The sequence below is a fragment of the Budorcas taxicolor genome, chromosome 13 (assembly GCF_023091745.1).
Source record: "Budorcas taxicolor isolate Tak-1 chromosome 13, Takin1.1, whole genome shotgun sequence".
Taxonomy (NCBI): Eukaryota; Metazoa; Chordata; class Mammalia; order Artiodactyla; family Bovidae; genus Budorcas; species Budorcas taxicolor.
The window spans coordinates 57,573,646-57,596,812 of record NC_068922.1 but is presented as its reverse complement, the minus strand read 5'-3'; positions in this window follow the sequence as shown (position 1 = coordinate 57,596,812).

The window sequence follows — 23,167 nt, the reverse complement described above, 5'->3', positions numbered from 1 at the left end:
AAACACACACACACACACATGCGCACACACACACCAATGTAGATCATTTTTACAGTTTGTACTCCTCTGTCACTGGCCTCACCCAAGAACCTACATCATGTAATGGAGGCAAAGTCATATGAGCCATCCATTCATCTGCTCTTCTTTCCTTCCTCCCCTCCACCCCTCCCTCCCTCGCTTCTTTCATCATTTCAGGTATTTGAGGCTTCCCTGGTAGCTCAGACGGTAAAGCGTCTGCCTACAATGAGGGAGACCCAGGTTCGATCCCTGGGTCGGGAAGATCCCCTGGAGAAGGAAAAGGCAACCCACTCCAGTATTCTTGCCTGGAAAATCCCGTGGAATGAGGAACCTGGTAGGCTACAGTCCATGGGGTTTTGAAGAGTCGGACATGACTGAGCGACTTTACCTCACTTTCACTTTTTTCTTGGTAGCCAGCTGCACAGTGAAGAGCAAGGGTAGATGTGGTCCTTGTCCTTGTGGAGGCCACCTTCCAGGCAGTTCGTAAGAAAACAGACACAAAGATGTTCAGAAAATGGAAATGCTCTAAAGAGAATAAAAGAGCCTGCAGGCTCCATTGTGAGAGGTGGGGTTGCCAGTTGGGACTCCTGAGGAAGGGACACTGGAACTGATCCCTGAGTGATGAGAAGGGGCAGCAAGTGAAGCTCTGGGCAGAGCTTTCCACATAGCAGGAGCAGCAGGCGCAAGGACCCAGAGGCAGGAACAAGCTTGGTGAGATTAGAGGGGATAGATCAGGGTGGGCGGAGGGTGGGGAGGTGGGCTGTGCAGGCAGGTGCTAAATCCCACAGAGCCTGGGGCCCTGGGGAGGAGTTTGGATTCTACTCTTAAGTGGTTAGAGCAGAGAAAGAGAATTCCTCTCCAGCCAACCCCCTGCCCCCCGTATAAAGGCTGTCAAGCCAGCTGACCAGTCTTGCCTTTTCTGCAGGACTATCTATCCCTCCATCCATCCATCCAACACAAATTTTAAATGGAAATAAGATCCTTCTAAACATACTGTTTTGTGACTTTCTGTTTTCCCTTAACAATTTGTTATAAACACTGTGGAGGGATGACAGTCGTCAGGGGTCCTTGGCGGCCTCACCTCTGTGACCTGTCATTGATTTCCACCAGGCTGGGGCCTGTGCCTCCCAGAGCCTTTAGGTTTTCGGTGCTGTGGCCGCTGGGTTCTGTGTGTAGCTCTAATGAGAGGCTGGTGGCTCTGTTGATGTCATTGGTTTGTGTTCCATCTGTACCAAAAGTTTGTACTTTATTAAATATCGTTCACCTCACATTTTCCAAGGGGAGAACAGTTCTTTTCCCACCCGCCCCAAGCCAGCTATAGAACTCCCCAGTTTAAAGAAATGGTGAACTGATTCATTTGCTTCTCAGGGAGATTTGTTTTGTGCCTCCTCCGTGGGGATGTCAGGCCTGGAGGACACAGAAGAAGGAAGAGGTCATCATCACTGCCCTAGAGGAACTGGCAATGGAGCAGTTTTCTTAGCACAAACCAGAAAGTTAAAAACGACAGAGCAAAGTTTTACTTGCCAACAGAACCGGAGTGTCTGTGTACCTCAGGATAGTCCTTCTAGAAGTTGCTGAGAGAAGCTGAGCAGGAGAGAGGGCTTGTGACCAGATACATTGGAATTAAGCAAAACTATGAATAGCTGTCTCTTCTGCAGGACTGTCCATCCATCCATCCATCTGTCTATCATCTCTCTGTCAATTATATCTACTTATCATCTATCAATACACACATTTCAAATGGAAATGAGATCCTTCTAAATATACTACTTTGTGACTTTCTGTTTTCCTAACGATTTATTATAAACGCTGTTCTGTGTCAATAAATATGTGTCTCCTACACCACCGTTTTTACTGCTTGTACGGTATCGCATTGTGTGAATGTATTGCATTTGTTTAACCGATTTTCTGTGGGACGTTTAGGTTGCTTCCATTTTTCATGATTGTGAACAATATTGCAGTGAATATGCCTGTTTATGGGCCTTTGGGAACATCCACAGTGATTTCTTTAGAACCAGTTCTTGGCTCAAAGAGTGTACCTTAAAAAACTGGTTTTAGTATCTTAAAAAACATTTTTGATTGGGTCTTAACGATGGATGGAGACCTTGAGCAATACAAAGCCCCCTCTCCCAGGTTATTTTTGCCTCTAATTTTGTTTGAGAAAATGTATGTGAATAGGATTGACTTTGAGGGTGGCAGTGAAGGTTGGGTCAGCTGGGATAGTTGTCTCAGCACAGAGCGCCCTCCCTGCGGACACCACCAGTCATGGTGGGGGTCATGTGGTTGCCACCTGCTGCTCCTGTTGCCACTGAGAGTTCCCTTCTGGCTCTCAGGAAAGGGATTCACCACTGTGTACTTTGAACATTTCAGACTTCTTTGCTCTTACATGGTCCCTCTGTCCTGCTGTGCTTGCTTGTCCCCTGGTCTGTGAGCTACACCCATATCTCTCCTCTTGGTTCTGCTGGAGTTTGGAGGCCGTACATCCTAGAGGTTCAGATCATGAGCTTCAGGAACCCAGTGTCCTGAGCTGGAGTCCTGACTTCAACACTTATTCGGGTCTTCAGGCAGCTCACTCACCACTCTGAACTTCAGGTCTGACCCCTACCTGCCCCAGGATCAGCGGGAGCATCCCTGACATGAAGGAAGGCTGAGCTTTCTCAGGCTGTGCTATGACCAGCAGCCTTAACCTTTTGTTCCCTGGGGTGCTGTTCTGAGCTTTTCCTCACCTCTGTAGGGTAGGTGAGGGGCACAGCAGGCCTCTGGAGGAGGAGCTGGGGTGAATACCCCAATTTCACAGGGGAAGGTATTTGCTCCAGGGTCCAGCAGTCATTTCATCCAGAGCAATTCATTCACTTAGCCAATGTTTATTGTGCTTCTAGAGCATTCCAGGAGGGGTGCTTGTACCATTTCGTCCTCCCAAGAGCGGTTCTATAAATGTGAACCCTATTTACAGAGGAGAAACTGGGTCCAAGTCCAGAGGAAATAGATGGCCAGATTCAGCCCGTGCGGCATTCTGGGGGAGCCTGGAGGACAAACAGCAAATTCCTCCAGGTGTCGCCTGAACCCTCCAGACCCCAAGCTCTGGCTCATGCCCTCAGCAGTAGGACAGGCCACCAGTGAAGTCCAGAGGCCTGAGTGCGAGACTCTGAAGTCAGCCCCCGAGAGATGTGCTCACCCTAAAATCCAGAACCTGTGACCATATCGCCTTACATGTCAGAGAGGTTCTGAGATGGACTAAGGACCAGGAGAATGAAGAGGTTCCTGGATTATCCCAATGTATCACAGGGTCCCTGTAAGAGGGAGATTGAAGGGTCATGTGCTGGCTTTATAGCTGGAAAAGGCAAAGAAAGAGATTCTCCTTCAGAGTCTCCACGAGGAAATCAGCCTCTTGAATTTAGGACTTTGGACTTCTGGAACCGTATGATAAAGAATTTGTGTGGCTTGAAGTCACTAATTTCATGCCATTTGTTACAGCAGCCACAGGAAGCTCATAGAGACTGTATCTGGAGAGATGATTCCAAACCGCGGCACCACAGGGAGCCGGGGGTGCTTGAAGGAACGCAGAGGGGTGGGGACACAGACGGTGGCCAACAGGGCTGAGCTGTCCCCTCTGGGTCACATCTGAGTGGCCATCTGCACTGTTCTTGGCCACACCATCCACTGGTATCATAGCACCCCCAGCGGTCTTTCAGCTCTCTGTGCTCCTCAAAGGCTTTCTGTAAAGGAGACAGGGTCTTGCCCACAGCTGTTCAAAGCTGTCCTTTGAGAAGAGGTCAGGGTGGGGAGGGGGTGGCTGGAGAGACAGATCTTGATCATCAGCAGTCAGCTTGCCGGGAAGGATGGGACCATAATGGGATTAGCTGGCCCCAGGGTGAGAGATGGGGGCCAGACGCCGCTGTCACAGGCAGAACCCACGTGGCCCCAGCTGCTCTGTCTTCTTGGCTGCACCTCTTTCCACTTTCCATCCATCATGAGCATCCAGCTTGGCCTCTGCCAACGTTGCTTTCTCCCGGGCACGTCACTGATTTCCTAATGGGATTGATCGTGCTTTAAACTTGTTCCTTTGCCCATTGGTTCAGCAGAGACTGGGCATGGGAGTCAGGGGGCGCTGCCTTACACTCTCGGCTCTGTGACTTTGAGAAAGCCTCTGAGACTTGCCTGCAGCAGCTGTTCCCCATCTTTGTGGGTTACTGGGAAGATGGTCTCCCCGGTTAAGGCATATTCACCATGGTGTCCTCAGTACCTGGCTCATGAGAAACAGCTTCTTGATGCTTGTTGAGTGAATGAAGCACATGGGGATGTTCAGCTCTTAGTACCGTGCTGGGCACAGAGCAAGTCCTTGGCCAAAGCTTGGCCGTGACAGTGCGGCTGATGTCACACTCCCATCCCACCTTGGGTCCCGGCCTCAGTCTTCCTCCCACTCTCCCTCCGCCCTCTCCTTCAAGCTGCTTCTTGCCTGCCTACATTTTGACACTTTTGGTAGAATAGACATTTTTAAAACCCTCTTCCCCTTTATTTTCTTTGTAAAAATTTTTGCTGGAGTATAGTTGCTTTAGGATGTTGTGTTAGTTTCTACTGTATAGCGAACTGAATCAGCTATAGATCAGCTATTGAGTCAGCTATCCATATCTCCCCTCTTTTTTGGATTTCCTCCCCTGAGGAGAGTACCCTGTGCTACACAATAAGTTCTCATTAATTACCTATTTTATGCATAGTAGTGTATATACGTCAATCCCAATTCATCCCACCACCCCTTTCCTCCTTGGTAATGAACTGAACTGAAGCATAATTTTATTCTCTACATTTGTGTCTCTGTTTCTGCCCCTTTATTTTCAAGAGAACATCTTGGGAAGTTGGGCCTTTGAAGTCCGTGGACACAATATAGGTGCCTGTCTTTTCTATCTCATACCCCATGGGCATTGCTATCTCCCTTGCCATCTGGGCAGCTTGGCAAAAGCAAAGAAGCACTCAGGTTTGTCTCTGCTTCTTGGAGACGCCTGGCCATGGACACCTGTGTTGATGAATGAATGATGGATGGATGGAGGAATGCATGCCTCTGTGATAAATGAACAGATGAACTGGAGAAAGAACAGTGAGCTCTAGTTTTTCTTTTTTTCCCTGTGGCTCAAATGACCTCGCAGAAGGTATGTGTATGGTCTGCCTTTTGTAAAGCATGCTCCACGGGTAAGCAACTCTGCCAAACCCTTGTAGGTATTATCCAAAAAATACAAAAAGGGGAGAGGGCTTCCTGTGGCCAGAATAGTTTGGAAAATACTGGTGTTCAACAAAGTCAAAAAGGTTTCTTGCTGGCAGGACTTCTCAGAGCCTTTACTATGCTTTGCAAATATCCCAGGCGTGTAGACTGTGCCGTTTCCTCCAACACATGGATCCTGGAGTCTGTGTTTCAAGGATAGGGGGTGGGGGGCAGCAGCAGGCTGGCAGGAAAGCTCTCTGGGGGGTGGGAACCCCCTTCAGTCTGGCAGAGGGAGAGGAAACCAACAGAGAAGCAGGCTGTGCTGGCCAACCCCCAGCTGCTCCGTCAACCCTGGGTCAAGGGCAGATCCAGGATAGACAGCTTTGGTCTTGTCCTGAAGCTGGCGACCTCCTGTCCGGCAGACTTGGTGTCTCACAGGAGCCTGGATGCTCTTATTGTTGCCGTCTGTGGACAGGGATCCGCCTCTATTCAGGGCTAACCAAGGGATTCTGCCAGGTTTTGTGTTTTCTTCATCGTTTGCACCTGCTGGGTCCCTGCCATGGGCCATGGTTCCCCCTCAGAAAGTGCTCTTCGAGGGTTAATCCATAAGGTCACTTGAAAATGAAGCTATTATTCCCTTCTTAAAGGTTAATGTGTTTTTTCCAGGAGTGTGTGAGTGGAAATCTCAAGTATTCCACATCCTTCATTTCGCGGGGTAATGTCCTGAGCTGCTCCAGGAAAATGAGCCCAGGAACGGCAAGTGAGGGGCCCCAAGAGGAGAGAGGAGGGCAGTGGTGGGGAGAGGAGAGACCTGCGGGTGTCACTGCTTGCAGAGGAGGTGAAAGCAGCTGACTCGCTGAGCCCCCAAGGTGGGAAATGATGGAAACCCACAGGACACAGCGCAGGGGCAGAGCTATTCAGTGAAGGATAGGGGGGCATCAGGGCACCAGAACGAGAGTACCAGCAGGTCTCGGTGAGTCTGGGTGTCTTTCAAATGCTTCTTTGGTTCTCTCTGCAGGCCCCCACTCTGCTTCCCCAGATCCCCAAGTCTGCGGGTCCCCAGTGTGAGATGGACCAGAGGGGCTGTGTCCTAATTCCAAACACCCCCTCAGGGCGGACATCCACCCATGACCCCATTAGCCACGGTCGGGTTGGTGATGCATAGTATACCCATGGCTGTGCTGGGCTCCTCTCCCATGAGTGGGAGATGACATACAGCTCAGAGACCGGAAGACTGAGTAAGGCCAGCACCCAAAAAATGGCTCTCCCTCAGGTCTGGACACTAGGTTCCAGCACCTACCCCGTGCCCTGTCTCCCACACACCTCCACGTTAGCTCTACAGGATGCCTGTGGATGTCCACTCCCACCCCGAGGACATCCTTTTTTGTTTTGTATAAAGCTTTAGCAAACTATGGCCAACTGGCCAAATCCGGCTTACATTTGTTTGATAAATAAAGTTTTATTGGCACACAGCCACACCCACTCATTTACATATTGTCTGTGGCTGCTTTCTAGACACCATGGTAGAGTCAAGTGGCTGTAACTGAGACCCTGTGGCTTGCAAAACCAAAAGTATGTGCTAGCTGGATCTTTGCAGAACAAGTCTGCCAACTCTTGTTTCAGATGACTGTTGCACAACCCTTGCTTAGCGAACAGGAGTCCTCGGTAAACATCAGGTGTGATGATGATGGTGACGATCCAGAAGGACTCTTCATTTAGCAGGTACTTTACTGCCCATCAGGCATGTGCTGAGACCTGGAGATAAAACAGTGAACAAGGCAAGGTCCCTGCCCTCACAGACCTTTCTACCTTGAGATAGTAGAGTGTGTTTTCCTCTAAAAAATGACCAGAGCGCTCAGCCCTGGGTGTTTACTTCCTGGGAGTACAGATCTGGGACTGAGGGTGGTGGATTGGGTACAGACTACAGAAGAAATGGAAAATCCTATGGACAGAGGAGCCTGATGGGCTACAGTCCGTGGGATCACAAAGAGCCAGACATGACTGAGCAACTAACACACACACAAAGAAGAAATGGGATCCCTGGGTCAGGAAACAAGGGTCTGCTAGGGATCCTGGGACAGAGTCCACAGAAATGCCCAGGTTCCAGAATAGCCAAGGGCACTCAGCAGAGGAAGGGGTGGGCCAAAGAAGATGATCAGTTCAGCTGGAGTAATTAACCCTGACAGTCTGCCTGGAGGAGATGAATTTTGCCTACTGCTTTGAATGCATTGAGAAGGGAGGGCAGTCATCCATATGGCCCAAGGGTGTACTCAAGATAGGCTGGGGCTGGAGGCTTTGGTTCTCACCCTGACTCAATGGACATGAGTTTGAGCAAGCTCCAGGAGATGGGGAGGGACAGGGAAGACTGGCATGCTGCAGTTCATGGGGTCACAAAGAGTCAAAGATGACTTAGTGACTGAAAAACAACTACCTTCATCACACTCCTCTGGGGAGCCTCCTTTGGATTTTCCTTCTTCTACATTAATAGACTATAACTAGACATGTGATCACCCCCATATAAAGATCTCACATCCCAACCTCTCTTGCAGCTAGATGACCGTGTGGTAGATTGAGTCATTGTGCCTTGAGTGGAAATGGCATAATCCATTCCCAAATTGTGCTTGTAACGGAAAGGAATGGGCCCACTTCGTGCCCCTTTATTCCTTGCCACCTGCTGGAATGCAGAAGTAATGACAGGAGCAGGAGCAGCTATTTTGCGTCTTGAAATGGACAGTACACGTGAAAGATACAGAGAATGAGGTGAACGGGACCTGGGTCTCTGATGGCCGTGGAGCTGCTCTGTCAATGCAGGTCTATGACCCTAAGCCTTTACGGGAGAGAAAAATGAATGTCCGTGCTGTTTAAGCCACTATCATATCGGGTCTTTGTTATAGCAGTCAAACCCCCAAGGCATTCCAAATAAACATACAATTAAATATGCGTGATAGGTTTGCTATGTAAATGAAGCTCTGAAGTGTCTTCCCCTTGGAAATTCTGGGGTCCCATTGCTACTGCTCTGCAGTCTCCTCGGTGCATTCAGACAGCCTCCCTCTTCTGACTACACGCCAGCTGCCAACTCCCTTCCACAGCCAGGTCTCAACATGCATTTCTGGATGGAAGAAGCTTAGAAGGTTAAAGGGTGGGGGTTCTTGGCCAGCTGAGGCCAATGGAGACTTCTAGTCCTCAGAAACCCCCTGACCCTCACCTTGGCCTCGTGCTCTGTGAATGGAGGCAGCTCCCGAAGAACCCCCGGTCAGCTGTGCTGAGGGGCTGCCGGGAACAGAAGGTTGTAAAGGTTTGCAGATGAGCTGCCACGAGGTCGGAAGAAAGATTCCAGTCCCCGGCTCATCTGGCCTCTGCTGGGCGGGGCTGATCTCAGCCTTCCCTATCCCAGCCTGGTTCCCATAAAATCACAGGAGTACTGCCAATTAGAACCTGCCAGCCGAGGCCCCTCGGAATGTAATCAGCCATAATAACTTAATAGCTTGAAGTTGGGGAGGCTTCATCTGAAGCTCAGGATCTTCACCCTGCAGTATCTCAGCTCCTCCGGAAGAGCCTCTGTCTTGCCCTGACCATTCCAATTACCACCGCCATCCCTGATTGCCTGGGCCTACCTCCACAAGCCTGCCCACTGCTTCATTGACAGGCATAGTGCGTGGTTCATGTTCCCCCACTGCCATTCCAGCTAGCATGCCGAACTGACCCCCGAGAGAAAACAGGATGACATACAAAAGGTCTGGCCTCAACCCCTCACGTCCACACACATCAAGGGAAATCAAAGTGCCCACTGGGTGCCAAAGATCAGTGAAGACTGAGAAGGACTGTGATCAGGGAGAAAGTTTAATATGCAAGACTTCACGTTGGATTAAGTGTCCTACGCAGCTGGGAAATGAGGCTGCAGATAGAAAACAAATGTTCAAACGTCTTCGTGGGTGACCTCCAAGTTTCCACCCGCTCCTAATCCTTCTGTCATAATTCAAGCTCGTTGGCCTGGAGATGATGGCTTGGCGGTGGAATTCCATGATCTATTAGCCGTTCTTCCAAGGCAGCCAGTGGTTCCCTCTGCGGACCCAGTGCGCTGATCTATTTCTCTGGCAGGATGGGAGAGCATGTTTCCATCTGGCAGGTCAGAAAACCGCCTCTGAGTTCATCTTCCCAGGAGCTGTCCCGTGCAGGCGGTGGGTGGTGGGGGTGGGGGTAGGGGGACGGTGCAGAGTAGGGAGTGTCCATGATATCCAGCAAGCATTAGGAGGGCCAGTTTCCAAAAGAGCTTATCCTTCCAAAAGAGAGGAACAGGGGCAGGGATCTTTTAAGTGATTTTGGCAGGACCGGTGAGTACCAAAAAATTTATGCTTTCAAACTGTGGTGCTGGGGAAGACTCCTGAGAGTCCTTGGCCAGCAAGAAGATCAAACCAGTCAATCTTAAAAGAAATCAACCCTGAATATGCATTGGAAGGACTGATGCTGAAGCTGAAGCTCCAATACCTTGGCCACCTGATGTGAAGAGGTGACTCATCAGAAAGGACCCATAACCTCCCTGAGAATGACTTGTAGTTAAATTCCTTCTCTGGGGAAAGCCTGGCAGAAACAAGGTGGAAGCATTGCCCAGAGGATGGGGCATTGCTGAGTGTGGATGGTTGGTGTCTTCCTGAATTCTCTCAAGCCGTGACCTGGGAGGCCACATCTCAGAGGCCAAGGTTGGTCTCAGACTCACCCCAAAATGGAATTTCTGGTTTCTGGGGTACATGAAAATATGGGACGGGAGGGAGGAAAATATGGGATGGGAATATCTTGAAAATATCACCATTAAGATGGATTCTCAGCCAGAAAGACTGGTGGTACCTGGTGTGGGGTGAGTGGTCTCCATCCAGTGCAGGAGACTTACCCAGGGCTTGGCTGGGGTTTCCCATCTTCCACCCAGCACAGGCTGGGGCTACCCTTTCTTCCTCCCATCTTCCCTCCCTTCCTTCCTTTCTTTCCTCCCATCCTCTCTCCCTCCCTCCGTTCCTTCCTTCCATCCTTCCTTCCTCCTTTCTTTCCTTCCTCCCTTCCTCCCACCCTTCCTTCCATCCTTCCTTTTACTTTTTTTTAATTTATTTTTTTATTGAAGGATAATTGCTTTACAAAATTTTCTGTAAAACCTCAACATGAATCAGCCATAGGTATACATATGTCCCCTCCCTCTTGAACCTCCCTCCCATCTCCCTCCCCATCCCACCCCTCTAGGCTGATACGGAACCCCTGTTTGAGTTTCCTGAGCCATACAGCAAATTCCTGTTGGCTATATATTTTACATACGGAAATGTAAGTTTCCATGTTACTCTTCCTATACATCTCACCCTCTCCCCATGTCCATAAGTCTATTCTCTATGTCTGTTTCTCCACTGCTGCCCTGTAAATAAGTTCTTCAGTACCATTCTTCTAGATTCCATATATATGTGTTGCTGCTAAGTCACTGCAGTCGTGTCCGACTCTGTGCAACCCCATAGATGGCAGCCCACCAGGCTGCCCTGTCCCTGGGATTCTCCAGGCAAGAACACTGGAGTGGGTTGCCATTTCCTTCTCCAATGCATGAAAGTGAAAAGTGAAAGGGAAGTCACTCAGTCGTGTTTGACCCTTAGCATGGACTGCAGCCTACCAGGCTCCTCCATCCATGGGATTTTCCAGGCAAGAGTACTGGAGTGGGGTGCCACTGCCTTCTCCGTATATATATGTGTTAGAATATGATATTTCTCTTTCTGACTCACTTCACTCTGTATGATAGGTTCTAGGTTCATCCACCTCATCAGAACTGACTCAAATGCATTCCTTTTTGTGGCTGAGTAATATTCCATTGTGTATATGTACCACAACTTCTTTATCCATTCATTTGTTGATGGACATCTAGGTTGCTTCCATGTTCTAGCTATTGTAAATAGTGCTTCAATGAACAATGGGATACATGTGTCTATTTCAGTTTTGGTTTTCTCAGGGTATATGCCTAGGAGTGGGATTGCTGGGTCATATGGTGGTTTTATTCCTAGCTTTTAAAGGAATCTCCATACTGTCTTCCATAGTGGCTGTACTAGTTTGCATTCCCACCAACAGTGTTGGAGGGTTGCCTTTTCTCCACACCCTCTCCAGCATTTATTGTTTGTAGACTTCTTGATGGCAGCCATTCTGACAGTGTGAATTGATACCTCATTGTGGTTTTGATTTGCATTTCTCTGATAATGAGTGATGTTGAGTATCTTCTCATGTGTTTGCTAGCCATCTATATGTCTTCTTTGGAGAAATGTCTGTTTAGGTCTTTTCCCCACTTTTTGATTGGGTTGTTTGTTTTTCTGGCATTGAGTTGTGTGATCTGCTTGTATATTTTGGAAATTAATCATTTGTCAGTTGTTTCATTTGCTACTATTTTCTCCCATTCTGAGGGTCGTCTTTTCACCTTGCTTATAGTTTCCTTTGCTGTGCAAAAGCTTTTAAGTTTAATCAGGTCCCACTTGTTTACTTCTGTTTTAATTTCCATTACTCTAGGAGGTGGGTCATAGAGGATCTTGCTTTGATTTATATCATCGAGTGTTCTGCCTATGTTTTTCCTCTAAGAGTTTTATAGTTTCTGGTCTTACATTTAGGTTTTTAATCCATTTCGAGTTTATCTTTGTGTATGGTGTTAGGAAGTGTTCTGATTTCATTCTTTTACATGTAGCTGTCCAGTTTTCCTAGCACCATTTATTGAAGAGGCTGTCTTTGCCCTACTGTATATTCTTGCGTCCTTTGTCAAAAATAAGGTACCCATAGGTGCATGGGATTATTTCTGGGCTTTCTGTCTTGTTCCATTGGTCTGTGTTTCTGTTTTTGTGCCAGTACCATACTGTCTTGATGACTGTAGCTTTGTAGTATAATCTGAAGTCAGAAAGGTTGATTCCTCCAGCTCCGTTCTTCTTTCTCAAGACTGTTTTGGCTATTTGTGTTTCCATATGAATTGTGAAATTTTTTGTTCTAGTTCTGTGAAAAACGCCATTGGTAATTTGATAGGGCTCACATGGAATCTGTAGATTGCATTTGGTAGTATAGTCATTTTCACAATATTTATTCTTCCTACCCAGGAACACAGAATATCTCTCCATCTGTTTATGTCATCTTTGATTTCTTTCATTAGTGTCTTGTAAATTCCTGTGTACAGTTCTTTTTTCTCCTTAGGTAAGTTTATTCCTAGATATTTAATTCTTTTGTTGCAATGGTGACTGGGACTGATTCCTTAATTTCTCTTTCTGATTTTTCACTGTTAGTATAAAGAAATGCAAGTGATTTCTGTGTATTGATTTTGTATCCTGCAACTTTGTTAAATTCACTGATTAGTTCTGGTAATTTTCTTACACTATTTTTAGGGTTTTCTATGTACAGTATCATGTCATCTGCAAACAGTGAGAGTGTTACATCTTCTTTTCTGACCTGAATTCCTTTTATTTCTTTTTCTTTTCTGTTTTCTGTAGCTAGAACTTCCAGAACTATGTTGAATGATAGCGGTGAAAATGGACACCTTTGTCTTATTCCTGATCTTAATGGGAATGCTTTCAGTTTTTCACCATTGAGAATAATGTTTGCTGTGGGCTTATCATACATGGCCTTTACTATGTTGAAGTAGGTTCCTTCTATGCCCATTTTTTGAAGAATTTTAACCATAAGTGGGAGATGAATTTTGTCACTTTTTCTGCATCTATTGAGATTATCATATGGTTTTTATCTTTCAATTTGTTGATATGGTGTATCACATTGATTGATTTGCATATATTGAAGAATCCTTGCATTCCTGGAATAAACCCAACTTGATCATGGTGTATGAGCTTTTTGATGTGTTGCTGAATTCTGTTCACTAACATTTTGTCGAAGATTTTTGCATCTACGTTCATCAGTGATATTGGCCTATAGTTTTCTTTTTGTGTGTTGTCTTTGTCTGATTTTGGTATCAGGGTGATGGTGGCCTCATAGAATGAGTTTGGAAGTGTTCCTTCCTTTGCGATTTTTTGAAAGAGTTTTCGAAGGATAGGCATTAGCTCTTCTCTAAATGTTTGATAGAATTCTCCTGTGAAGCCATCTGGTCCTAGGCTTTTGTTTTGGGGGAGATTTTTGATCACAGCTTCAATTTCAGTGCTTGTAATTGGGTTGCTCATAATTTCTATTTTTTCCTGGTTCAGTCTTGGAAGATTGAACTTCTCTAAGAATCTTTCCATTTCTTCCAGGTTATCCATTTTATTGCCATGTAGTTCATAATAGTCTCTTATAACCCTTTGTATTTCTGCATTGTCTGTTGTAACCTCTCCTTTTTCATTTCTAATTTTGCTGACTTGATTCTTCTCTCTTTTTTTTTGATGAGTCTGGCTAAAAGTTTGTCAGTTTTGTTTATCTTCTCAAAGAACCAGCTTTTAGCTTTATTAATCTTACTATTGTTTCTTTCATTTGTTTCTGCTCAGATCTTTATGATGTCTTTCCTTCTACTAATTTCAGGGGTTTTTGTTCTTCTTTTTCCAGTTGTTTTAGGTGTAAAGTTAGGTTGTCTATTCAATGTTTTTCTTGTTTCTTGAGGTAGGATTGTATTGCTATAAGCTTCCCTCTTAGAACTGCTTTTGCCGCATCCCATAGGTTTTTGTGTTTTCGTCATCATTTGTTTCTAGAAATTTTTTTATTTCCCTTTTGATTTCTTCAGTAACCTGTTAGTTATTTAGGAACGTGTTGTTTAATCTCCATGTGTTTATGTATCTGACAGTTTTTTTCTTGTAATTGATATCTAGTCTCATAGCATTGTGGTCAGAGAAGATGCTTGACATGATTTCAATTTTCTTAAATTTACTGAGGTTTGATTTGTGACCCAAGATGTGGTCTATCCTGGAGAATGTTTCATGTGCATGAGAAGAAGGTGTATTCTGCATTTGGATGGAACTTCCTGAAGATATCAATGAGATCCATCTCATCTAATGTATCATTTAAGACGTGTTTACTTAATAATTTTCTGTTTTGATGATCTGTCCATTGGTGTGAGTGGGGTGTTAAAATCTCCTTCTATTATTGTGCTACTGTCAATTTCTCCTTTAATGTCTGTTAGTGTTTGTCTTATGTATTGAGGTGCTCCTATGTTGGGTGCATAGATATTTACAGTTGTTATGTCTTCCTCTTGTATTGATCCCTTGATCATTATTTAGTGTCCTTCCTTATCTCTTGAAATATTCTTTATTTTAAGGTCTATTTTGTCTGATATGAGAATTGCTACTCCAGCTTTCTTTTGCTTCCCATTTGCACAGAATATACTTTTCCATCCTCTCACCTTCCGTCTATATGTGTCTTTAGATCTGAAGTGGGTTTCTTGTAGACAGCATATATATGGGTCTTATTTTTGTATCCGTTGAGCCAGTCTGTGTCTTTTGGTTGGAGCATTTAATCCATTTACATTTAAAGTAATTATTGATATATATGTTCCTGTTGCTATTTTCTTAATTGTTTGGGGTTGATTTTGTAGATCTTTTTTCTTCTCTTGTGTTTCTTGATTATATAAGTCCCTTAACATTTGTTGTAAAGCTGGTTTGGTGGTACTGAATTCTCTTAATGTCTGAAAAGCTTTTTATTTCTTCATCAATTTTGAATGAGATCCTTGCTGGATACAGTGATCTTGGTTGTAGATTTTTCCCTTTCAGTACTTTAAATATATCCTGCCATTCCCTTCTGGCCTGCAGAGTTTCTGCTGAAAGAATAGCTGCTAAGCGTATGGGGTTTCCCTTGTATGTTAATTGTTGCTTCTCCCTTGCTGCTTTTAATATTCTTTCCTTGTGTTTAGTCTTGTTAGTTTGATTAGTATGTGTCTTGGTGTGTTTCTCCTTGGGTTTATCCTATATGGGATTCTTTCTTCCTCTTGGACTTGATTGACTATTTCCTTTTCCATGTTGGGGAAATTTTCAACTATAATCTCTTCAAAAATTTTCTCATATCCTTTCTTTTTCTCTTCTGCTGGGACCCCTATAATTCAAATGTTGGTGCATTTGATATTGTCCCAGAGGTCTCTGAGACTATCCTCATTCTTTCTACTCTATTCTGCTCTTCAGAAGTTATTTCCACCATTTTATCTTCCAGCTCACTGATTTGTTCTTCTGCTTCAGATATTCTGCTATTGATTCCTTTTAGAGAATTTTTAATTTCAGTAATTGTGTTGTTTATCCCTGTATATTTATTCTTTAATTCTTCTAGATCTTTGTTAATTGATTCTTGCATTTTCTCCATTTTTTTCAAGTTTTTTTTTTTTTATCATCTTTACTATCATTATTCTGAAATTTTTTCAGGTAGTTTGCCTATTTCCTCTTCATTTATTTGGACTTCTGTGTTTCTAGTTTGTTCCTTCATTTGCATAGTATTTCTCTGCCTTTTCATTATTATTATTTTCTAACTTACTGTGTTTGAAGTCTCCTTTTCCCAGGCTTCAAGGTTGAATTCTTTCTTCCTTTTGGTTTCTGCCCTCCTCAGGTTGGTCCAGTGGTTTGTGTAGCTTCATATAGGGTGAGATTTGTGTTGAGTTTTTGTTTGTTTGTTTTTCCTCTGATGGGCAAGGCTGAGGGAGGTGGTAATCCTGTCTGCTGATGATTGGGCTTATATTTTTGTTTGGTTTGTTGTTTAGATGAGGAGTCCTGCACAGGGTGCTACTGGTGGTTGGGTGATGCCGGGTCTTGTGTTCAAGTGGTTTCCTTTCTATGAGTTCTATCTGGTACTCCCTAGGCTTAGTTCTCTGGTAGTCTAGGGTCTCGGAGTCAGTGCTCCCACTTCAAAGGCTCAGGGCTTGATCTCTGGTCAGGAATGAAGATTCCACAAGTGGTGTGTTATGGCATTAAGTGAGATTAAAATAAATATCCAAAAACAAAAAACCAAAGATGAACCCCAGACAAATGCCAGTTACAAAATCAGACAAATAATAATTAAAATAATGGACTATACACATATAGATATACACCCATGAGCAAAGTCAAGCAGTCCAACAAAAATAAAGTACTGTAACTGACCTGACAATCAAAGGAAATCAAAACTTATATTTATCAGTTAAGAAATCTTATATTTACCAAAACTAACTAAAGCACAAACTGGAAAACAAAACTAAAGTAAGATGCTAAGTAGGGAAAAACTAACAAGTATGTTTAAGAGGAAAGGAAAAAAAGAAAAGAAAGAAAGAATAGATGTGCAAAGTTAAATAGAGGTTGATGATGAAAATTTATATACATTAAAGATTATACATATACATATACACCCATAAGCAAAATCAAAACAGTACAACAAAAATAATGTACAACAGATTGACCCAGTGAAAAAAGGAAACCAAAAATTATATCTACCAGAACAAAAGTAACTAAAGCACAAACTGGAAAACAAAACTAAAGTAAGGTGCCAATTGGGTGATAAAGCAATGAAAATAAAACTGCAAATATGTTAAGAGGAAAGGAAAGAGAGAAAAGAAAGAAAGAATAGATATGCCAAGTTAAACAGAGGTAGATAAAGAAGATTTATATACATTAAAGATTAACTGCAAGGGCGAAATGACAGTAGGAAAAGCAAAAGAATAAATGTAGAAAAAATAATAATAGGTTTAAAAAATTAAAATTAAAAAAAAAAGAGAAAAGAAAAAAATAAAGGAAAACTCCACAGAACTGCAAACACCCAACACAGAAGCAGAGGTTTATAACAACAATAAAAAACGTGACTGAGAAAAAAAAGCTCAAAAGTTTAATTAGATTTCATAGAGCCAATAAAATCGACAACTACAACAGGGGCCGGGGGGGGGGAGGTAAAAAAAAAAATCCAAAAGAATCTACAGAACAAGTCAAAGCATAAGAATAATAAATGTTTTTCTTGAGTCACTTCTATCAGAGTCCTTTCCCTCACTGGGAGTCATAGTCCACCTCACCTCCCTAGGATGTTCTCCAACACTGTGCTGATCTCTGGACCTGCTGTGGGGGCAGTTCAGATTCTACTCTGGTTCTAATCAGATTCTAATCTTGAACTCTTGTGTGTTCTTGCGTCCAATGTCCACAGTTATCAGAACTAGTACGTTTTCTTTTGTGGGAGCTCTCAATAACCTTTTGTATATTCCATAGACAGAGTCTGCCTAGTTGATCATGTGGATTTAATCTGCAGCCTGTACAGATGGTGGGAAGGTTTTGGGTGTTCTTCCTTAGCCACACTGCCCCTGGATTTCAATTGTGGTTTTATTTCCACCTCTGCATGTGGTTCGTCCACTGGGGTTTGCTCCCGAGGCTGCCCTGGAGGACTTAGGTTTGCCCCTGTGAGGGCCAGGTGTGGAGGTGGTGCAGCTGCTTGGGTCGCAAGGGTTCCAGCTGCAACAGGTACTCAGGGGAGTTGGTGGCTAGGGCAGCAGGAAATACAGTGCTCTAAAGGGTATGGCAACCTGTATTGGCCAATATGCTCCAGTATTCTTGCCTGGAGAACCTCCCTCCCTGACAGAGAGCCTGGCAGGCCACAGACCACAGGGTCGCAAAGAGTCGGACACAACCAAAGCGACCCTGCACACATAGACACAAGACTTTTTTTGCCTGTGGCAGCTCTGCCCCAGTGGGAGTTGAGCGTGAAGGTGATGCAGCTGCTTGGCCTGTGGGGACCCTGACGGCGCCAAGTGTGCGTGGACTCGGACTGCCTCCGCCACAGGAGTTATGGCCGTATCAGAGTCTTTTTTTGAGCCTCTTGTAGCTGGCGATCAGAAGGCCTCTTTGGCCAGTCTTTCTCTGCATCTCCCTCCATTCAGGCACTTAGAGGGCTCCCTTGCCTGGGGTCCTCTGTTGTTTGGCAAGTCAGGCACATAGAGGGAACTCCCTGGGTGGGGTCCTACTCAGTAGATCTGCAGGTCGGGCGCTTAAAGGGGCACCCTGGGTGAGGTCCTACTCTATAGTTCAGTGTGTCAGGAGTTTGATGAGCCAGCCTCTTCATTGTTCAGCGGCCAATGCTGGCATGTTGGGAGAGAGAGGTTATGGTGATGACTCCACCCACTACACGTGACTCAGCAGTATCACCTTGCTTCCGTGGCTTCCTGGTTTTCCTCCACAGGCTTTGCCCACCACAACCTCCTCCCTCACATCATCTCGATCCATCTCTCTGCAATCAACAGCAGCCCTTGCCCTGGGATTGCTCCACCATCCCTAAACTCCAGCCTCTGCACCTTCCAGGGTACCTCTGTCCCTGTCTGGGGTATGTATGGCTGCAGCAAGGACTGTCTGATTCTCATTCCGTTTAGGCTGCCACAGATCAGATGTTTCACTCTCAGCCTTAAATGTTTCTCCTCTGAATCAGACAATTGCAGGAGATCAGACTCCTGCTTCAGTTCCCCCACCCAGCAAGGGCAGGTCCAGTCCTAGTAACACTCCTGTTTCCCCCGCTAGTTCCTTCATCCTACTGAGTTTTGCATGGTTCTATATATTATTGTCCACTGGTCAGGTACTCCTGTCCACTCTCAGCTGGTGTTTTGCAGGCACTTCTGTGTCCGAAGTTATATTCCTGATGTATCCGTGGAGAGAGAGGTACTGCACGCCCACCTACTCCTCCGCCATCTTGTTCTCCCTCCCTTTTGCTTTATTGAGATACAATACATCTGCCAAACTATTCACCCACTTTAAGTGTATAATTCAGTAGTTTTTAATATTTTACAGTTAATGCCCTATCAGTCAATGTCCAAACATTTTTGCCACCTCAAAAAGAAACCCATCACCATTAGCTACCATACCCCTATCCCAACCTCCACACCCAGGCCTAAACAACCACGAACCTACTTTTTGTCTTTATAGATTTCTCTGCTCTGGACCTCCGTGTATGTGGAATCATATTATTTGTCTTCTGTAATGTTTTCAAGGGTTGTCCAAGTCGTCTCATGTGTCAGGACTTTATTCCTATTCACAGGAGGATAATGAATGTTCCATTATTTGGATGAACCACATTTTGTTTACCCATTATTCAGTTGATAAAAATTTGGATTGTTTTCAGCTATTGTGGATAATACTGCTATAGACATCTGTGTCCAGATTTCTGTGTAGACATATGTTTTCATTTCTCTTGAGGATATATCTAGGACTAGAACTGCTGGGTCACATGGTAACCCTCTGTTTAATCATCTGAGAAACTGCTATACTGTTTTCCAAAACATCTGATCCTTTTCAAATTCCCACCACATCCTTGCCAACACTTACTATTAGACTTTTTGTTTCAAGCCACCCTACTGGTTGTAGCGTGGTGTCTCATTGCGCTTCTGATTTACCTTTCTTTGATGTCTAATAATGCTAAGTATCTTTTCATGAGATTATTGCCCATTTGTAGACCTTCCTTGGGGAAATAACCTTTGCCCATTTTAAAACTTGGGTTATTTCTCTTTGTGTTGAATTTGTCAGTGTTCCTTATATATTCTGGATACAAATCCCTTATTCAATTTACAAGTATTTTCTCCCATTCTCTGTGCTGTCTTTTCCACTTTCTTGATGGTGCCTCTGAGGCATGAAAATTTTTAGTTTTGTAAAAGTCCAATTTATCTCTTTTTTCCAATTATTGCACATACTGTCATGTCTAAGAATCTTTTTGCCAAGTCAAGGTCATGCAGACTTGCTCTTATGTGTTCTTCTAAGAGTTCTGTAGTTTCAGCTCTTATATTTAGACCTTTGATCTATTTTAAATTACTTTTTGTATCTGATGTGAGGTAGGGATCCAATGTCATTTTTTGGCAGGTGGATATCTGGTTGTCCTAGCACCATTTGTCAAAAATACTGTTCTTTTCCCATCAGATAATTTTGGCACTCTTGTCAAGTGATGGGGATCTTTCTTTCTTTACTTTAAATCAGGCTTCCCAGGTGACTCAGCAGTAAAGAATCCACCTATCAAGCAGGAGATGTGGTTCCATCCTTGGGTTGGGAATTCCCCTGAAGAAGGAAATGGCAACCCATTCTAGTATTCTTGCCTGGGAAATCCCGTGAACAGAGGAGCCTAGTCAGCTTTAGTCCATGGGGTAGCAAAAGAGTTGAACATGACTTATCGGCTAAACAACAAAAACAACACTTCAAAGCAGAGAGGTAAGTTGTGAGGGACTTTTTCATATACCTGTAATTATTTTACACATTAACATATGTAACAGATTGTGGTAAGCAAAAGCAGTTTCCCCCCAGCCCCAAGAGGATTTATCTTAAATCAAAATTTAAAACCTATGCTTCTGGCTATTACTACTTGGATATGAGTCTCCAGAGTCCCCCAAATGCCAAAGAGAAGCTTTTGAAACATTCAAGGGGAGACAGGTAAAGAGCTACTGAAAAACCACAGGCAGGGGTAACACCCTACCCTTCTCTCTCTTGTTGAAGCTGCATCATATTTAACCGGATTGTTTCTAATTTTCTGCTTTTAGAAAAAATACTTCAGTGAATAATGATGTGCAAATACCCATTTATATATCTGCAGGTATTTCAAAATTTTAGAATTGGAATTGCTGATTCCAGAAGTATGTTATGAATTTGTTATTCTTGTATATATTGTCCTGTTATATTCTATTAAGGGTTGTGCCAAATGATAAACCCACCAGTTTATGAGAGTGCATGTTTTTCCAAAGTTTAACCAACACAGAATATCATTAAACTTTTGGCTTTTTGTCCATCTGATGGGTAAAAGTGAGCAATTCAATATGGTTTTAATCTGTATTCCTTAGGAGTGAGATTGGTGTTGTTTAGTTGTCATGTTGTGTCTGACTCTTTTGAAACCCCTGTGGACTGTAGCCCGCCAGTCTCCTCTGTCCATGGGATTCTCCAGGCAAGAATACTGAAGTGGGTTGCCATTTCCTTCTCCAGGGGGTCTTCCCGACCCAGGGATTGAAGTTGAGTCTCCTGCATTGGAAGGCAGATTCTTTACCGCTGAGCCACCTGGGAAGCCTATGAGTGAGATTACATATCTTTTAAGACACAACTTATGTTTCCTTCATGGTGAATTATCCATTAATATGCTTTACTCATTTTTATTGCTTTTTTTTCTTATATGTCAAAACATGCTTTATGTTTTAGGGATATTAGGTCTTTTTTTTTACCTAGGTCTTGGTCAGCTCTGGTCTATATAGGGAGAGATCATACGAGGGTACACATGAATAGCAGGAGGTGGGAATTGGTCAGCTAGTGATGGGTGACGACGTTTGTATTTTCATTTTCTTAGCAGCCTTGGGAATTTGATTCTCCCTTCTGAGCCTTGGTTTCCTTATCTGAAAATGGGGACAATATTTTCCACTTTTGAAAACATGTTTGCAAGCGCTCCGTGCACCTGTCAGAACTGTATCTTGCCTTAACCCTACTCTCCTTCAAGGTGGCCGTTCAGCTGCTTGAACTCCAGCTTCTTCCAGATCCCAGGGCATTCATTCCCTCAATCAGTTATCCACTGAAAACCTACCTAACACTAACCCATGAGCCTGAAGCTGTTCCAGATTAGTGCTAGTGACCCAGCAGGGCACAAAATCAAGGTCCAATCCCCATGGAGTTCCTCATGAGAGATGGACAGTAAACCAACACTGCAAGGAAATGTGGGCTCACCAGCACAGCATCCACGACCCGCAGGGCACCGACAATGCGACAGGGCCTGTGTTCCACGCTCCTACAGTGACCCTAGAATGAACAGTGGTCAGCTCCATTTCATAGATTTGAGAAAGGTTCAGAAAGCTTATGCGACTCACCCAAAGTCATAGTCAGAGGGTTCAAACCCAGTGCCATTCAGCTCTTAGGACCTGGGGAAGAGAGTCAACCTTCAAGGGTGTTTGGGATGGAGTGAGGTGCATGCTGGACCAAAAGGGAGAAGAGGAAGTCTCACAAGTTAAAACATCTCTCAAGAGAAGCTCCTTGGCACCCCCTCACCGGCTCCCAACCTCAAACACAGACAGGTCCCAGCAGAGCCACTGACCCCTTGGCACTTGATCAAAGATGAGCCAGATTTCATAAGCAGTTATATTCCATGTAACATAAGACAGCGGAGGAGATGCTTAATTAGACTCTTGCTGAAGCTTGGGTTTCTAGGAGATGAAACAGCCAGAGGGCTGGTGGGTGTTGTGTGCGTGTATATTTTCTCCTTCCCTGAACCAGGCTCAATCTCCACAGCTGGAAGGAAAACAGAGCCGGCTGCTGCTCTGAGCCATGCAAAGGCATCTGGGCTGATCTCTCGCTCCCCTACCTGGCCTCTCTATCACCCTCCTTCTCTGCCTGGCCATCTGGTCACCGGGGGTGGGAATCTGTCTCGGGGTGCAAGAGTGGGCCGTTTCCTGTTCGAGAGGTGCCAGGTGTTCAAGTCTGAGCCCAGATGGCCCCGACTGCCTAAGCTCCACTGGGGGTCTGGCCATTCACTGGGCCTCTTTCACCAGCCCCTCTCAGAGGTGTCTCCACCAGCATTCCCTCTCTAAGCCTCGCTCTCCCCAGTCGTGCATGCTGGTGGCGACCCTGGGTGGTGCACCTAAGAGCAGGGGCCTCTCCTGTGTTACTTATGCTGGAGCAATGATCTTGAACCAGGGTTGGCACACCGCTGTGGACTCCATACAGACCTGCCCACTGGGAGAGGCTTTATTCCTTAGGTACCTTATCACCCAGGGAAAGGGTTCCCAGGATAAATGCAGGACACCCAGTTAAATCTGGATTTCAGATGACCAGCAAGTAATCTCGTAGTGTATGTCTCATGACACATTTGGGATATACTCATGCTAAACAGCTATTCGTTGTTTATCTGAAATTCAAATGTAACTGGGTGTCCTGCATTTCATTTGCTGAATCCCTGCTTGGGCAGAGTGTCAGTTGCTCAGAGATTCAGGGTCAGTGGTGTGGGGTGAGGCCCAGGAATCTGCATTTTGATCTTCTTTACTGGACACCTCAATGCACAGCGTCCTTCATCCACACCTGGAAAAACATGCAGTGTCTCCTGTGGGGCAGGGTTAGGGGATGAGAATGA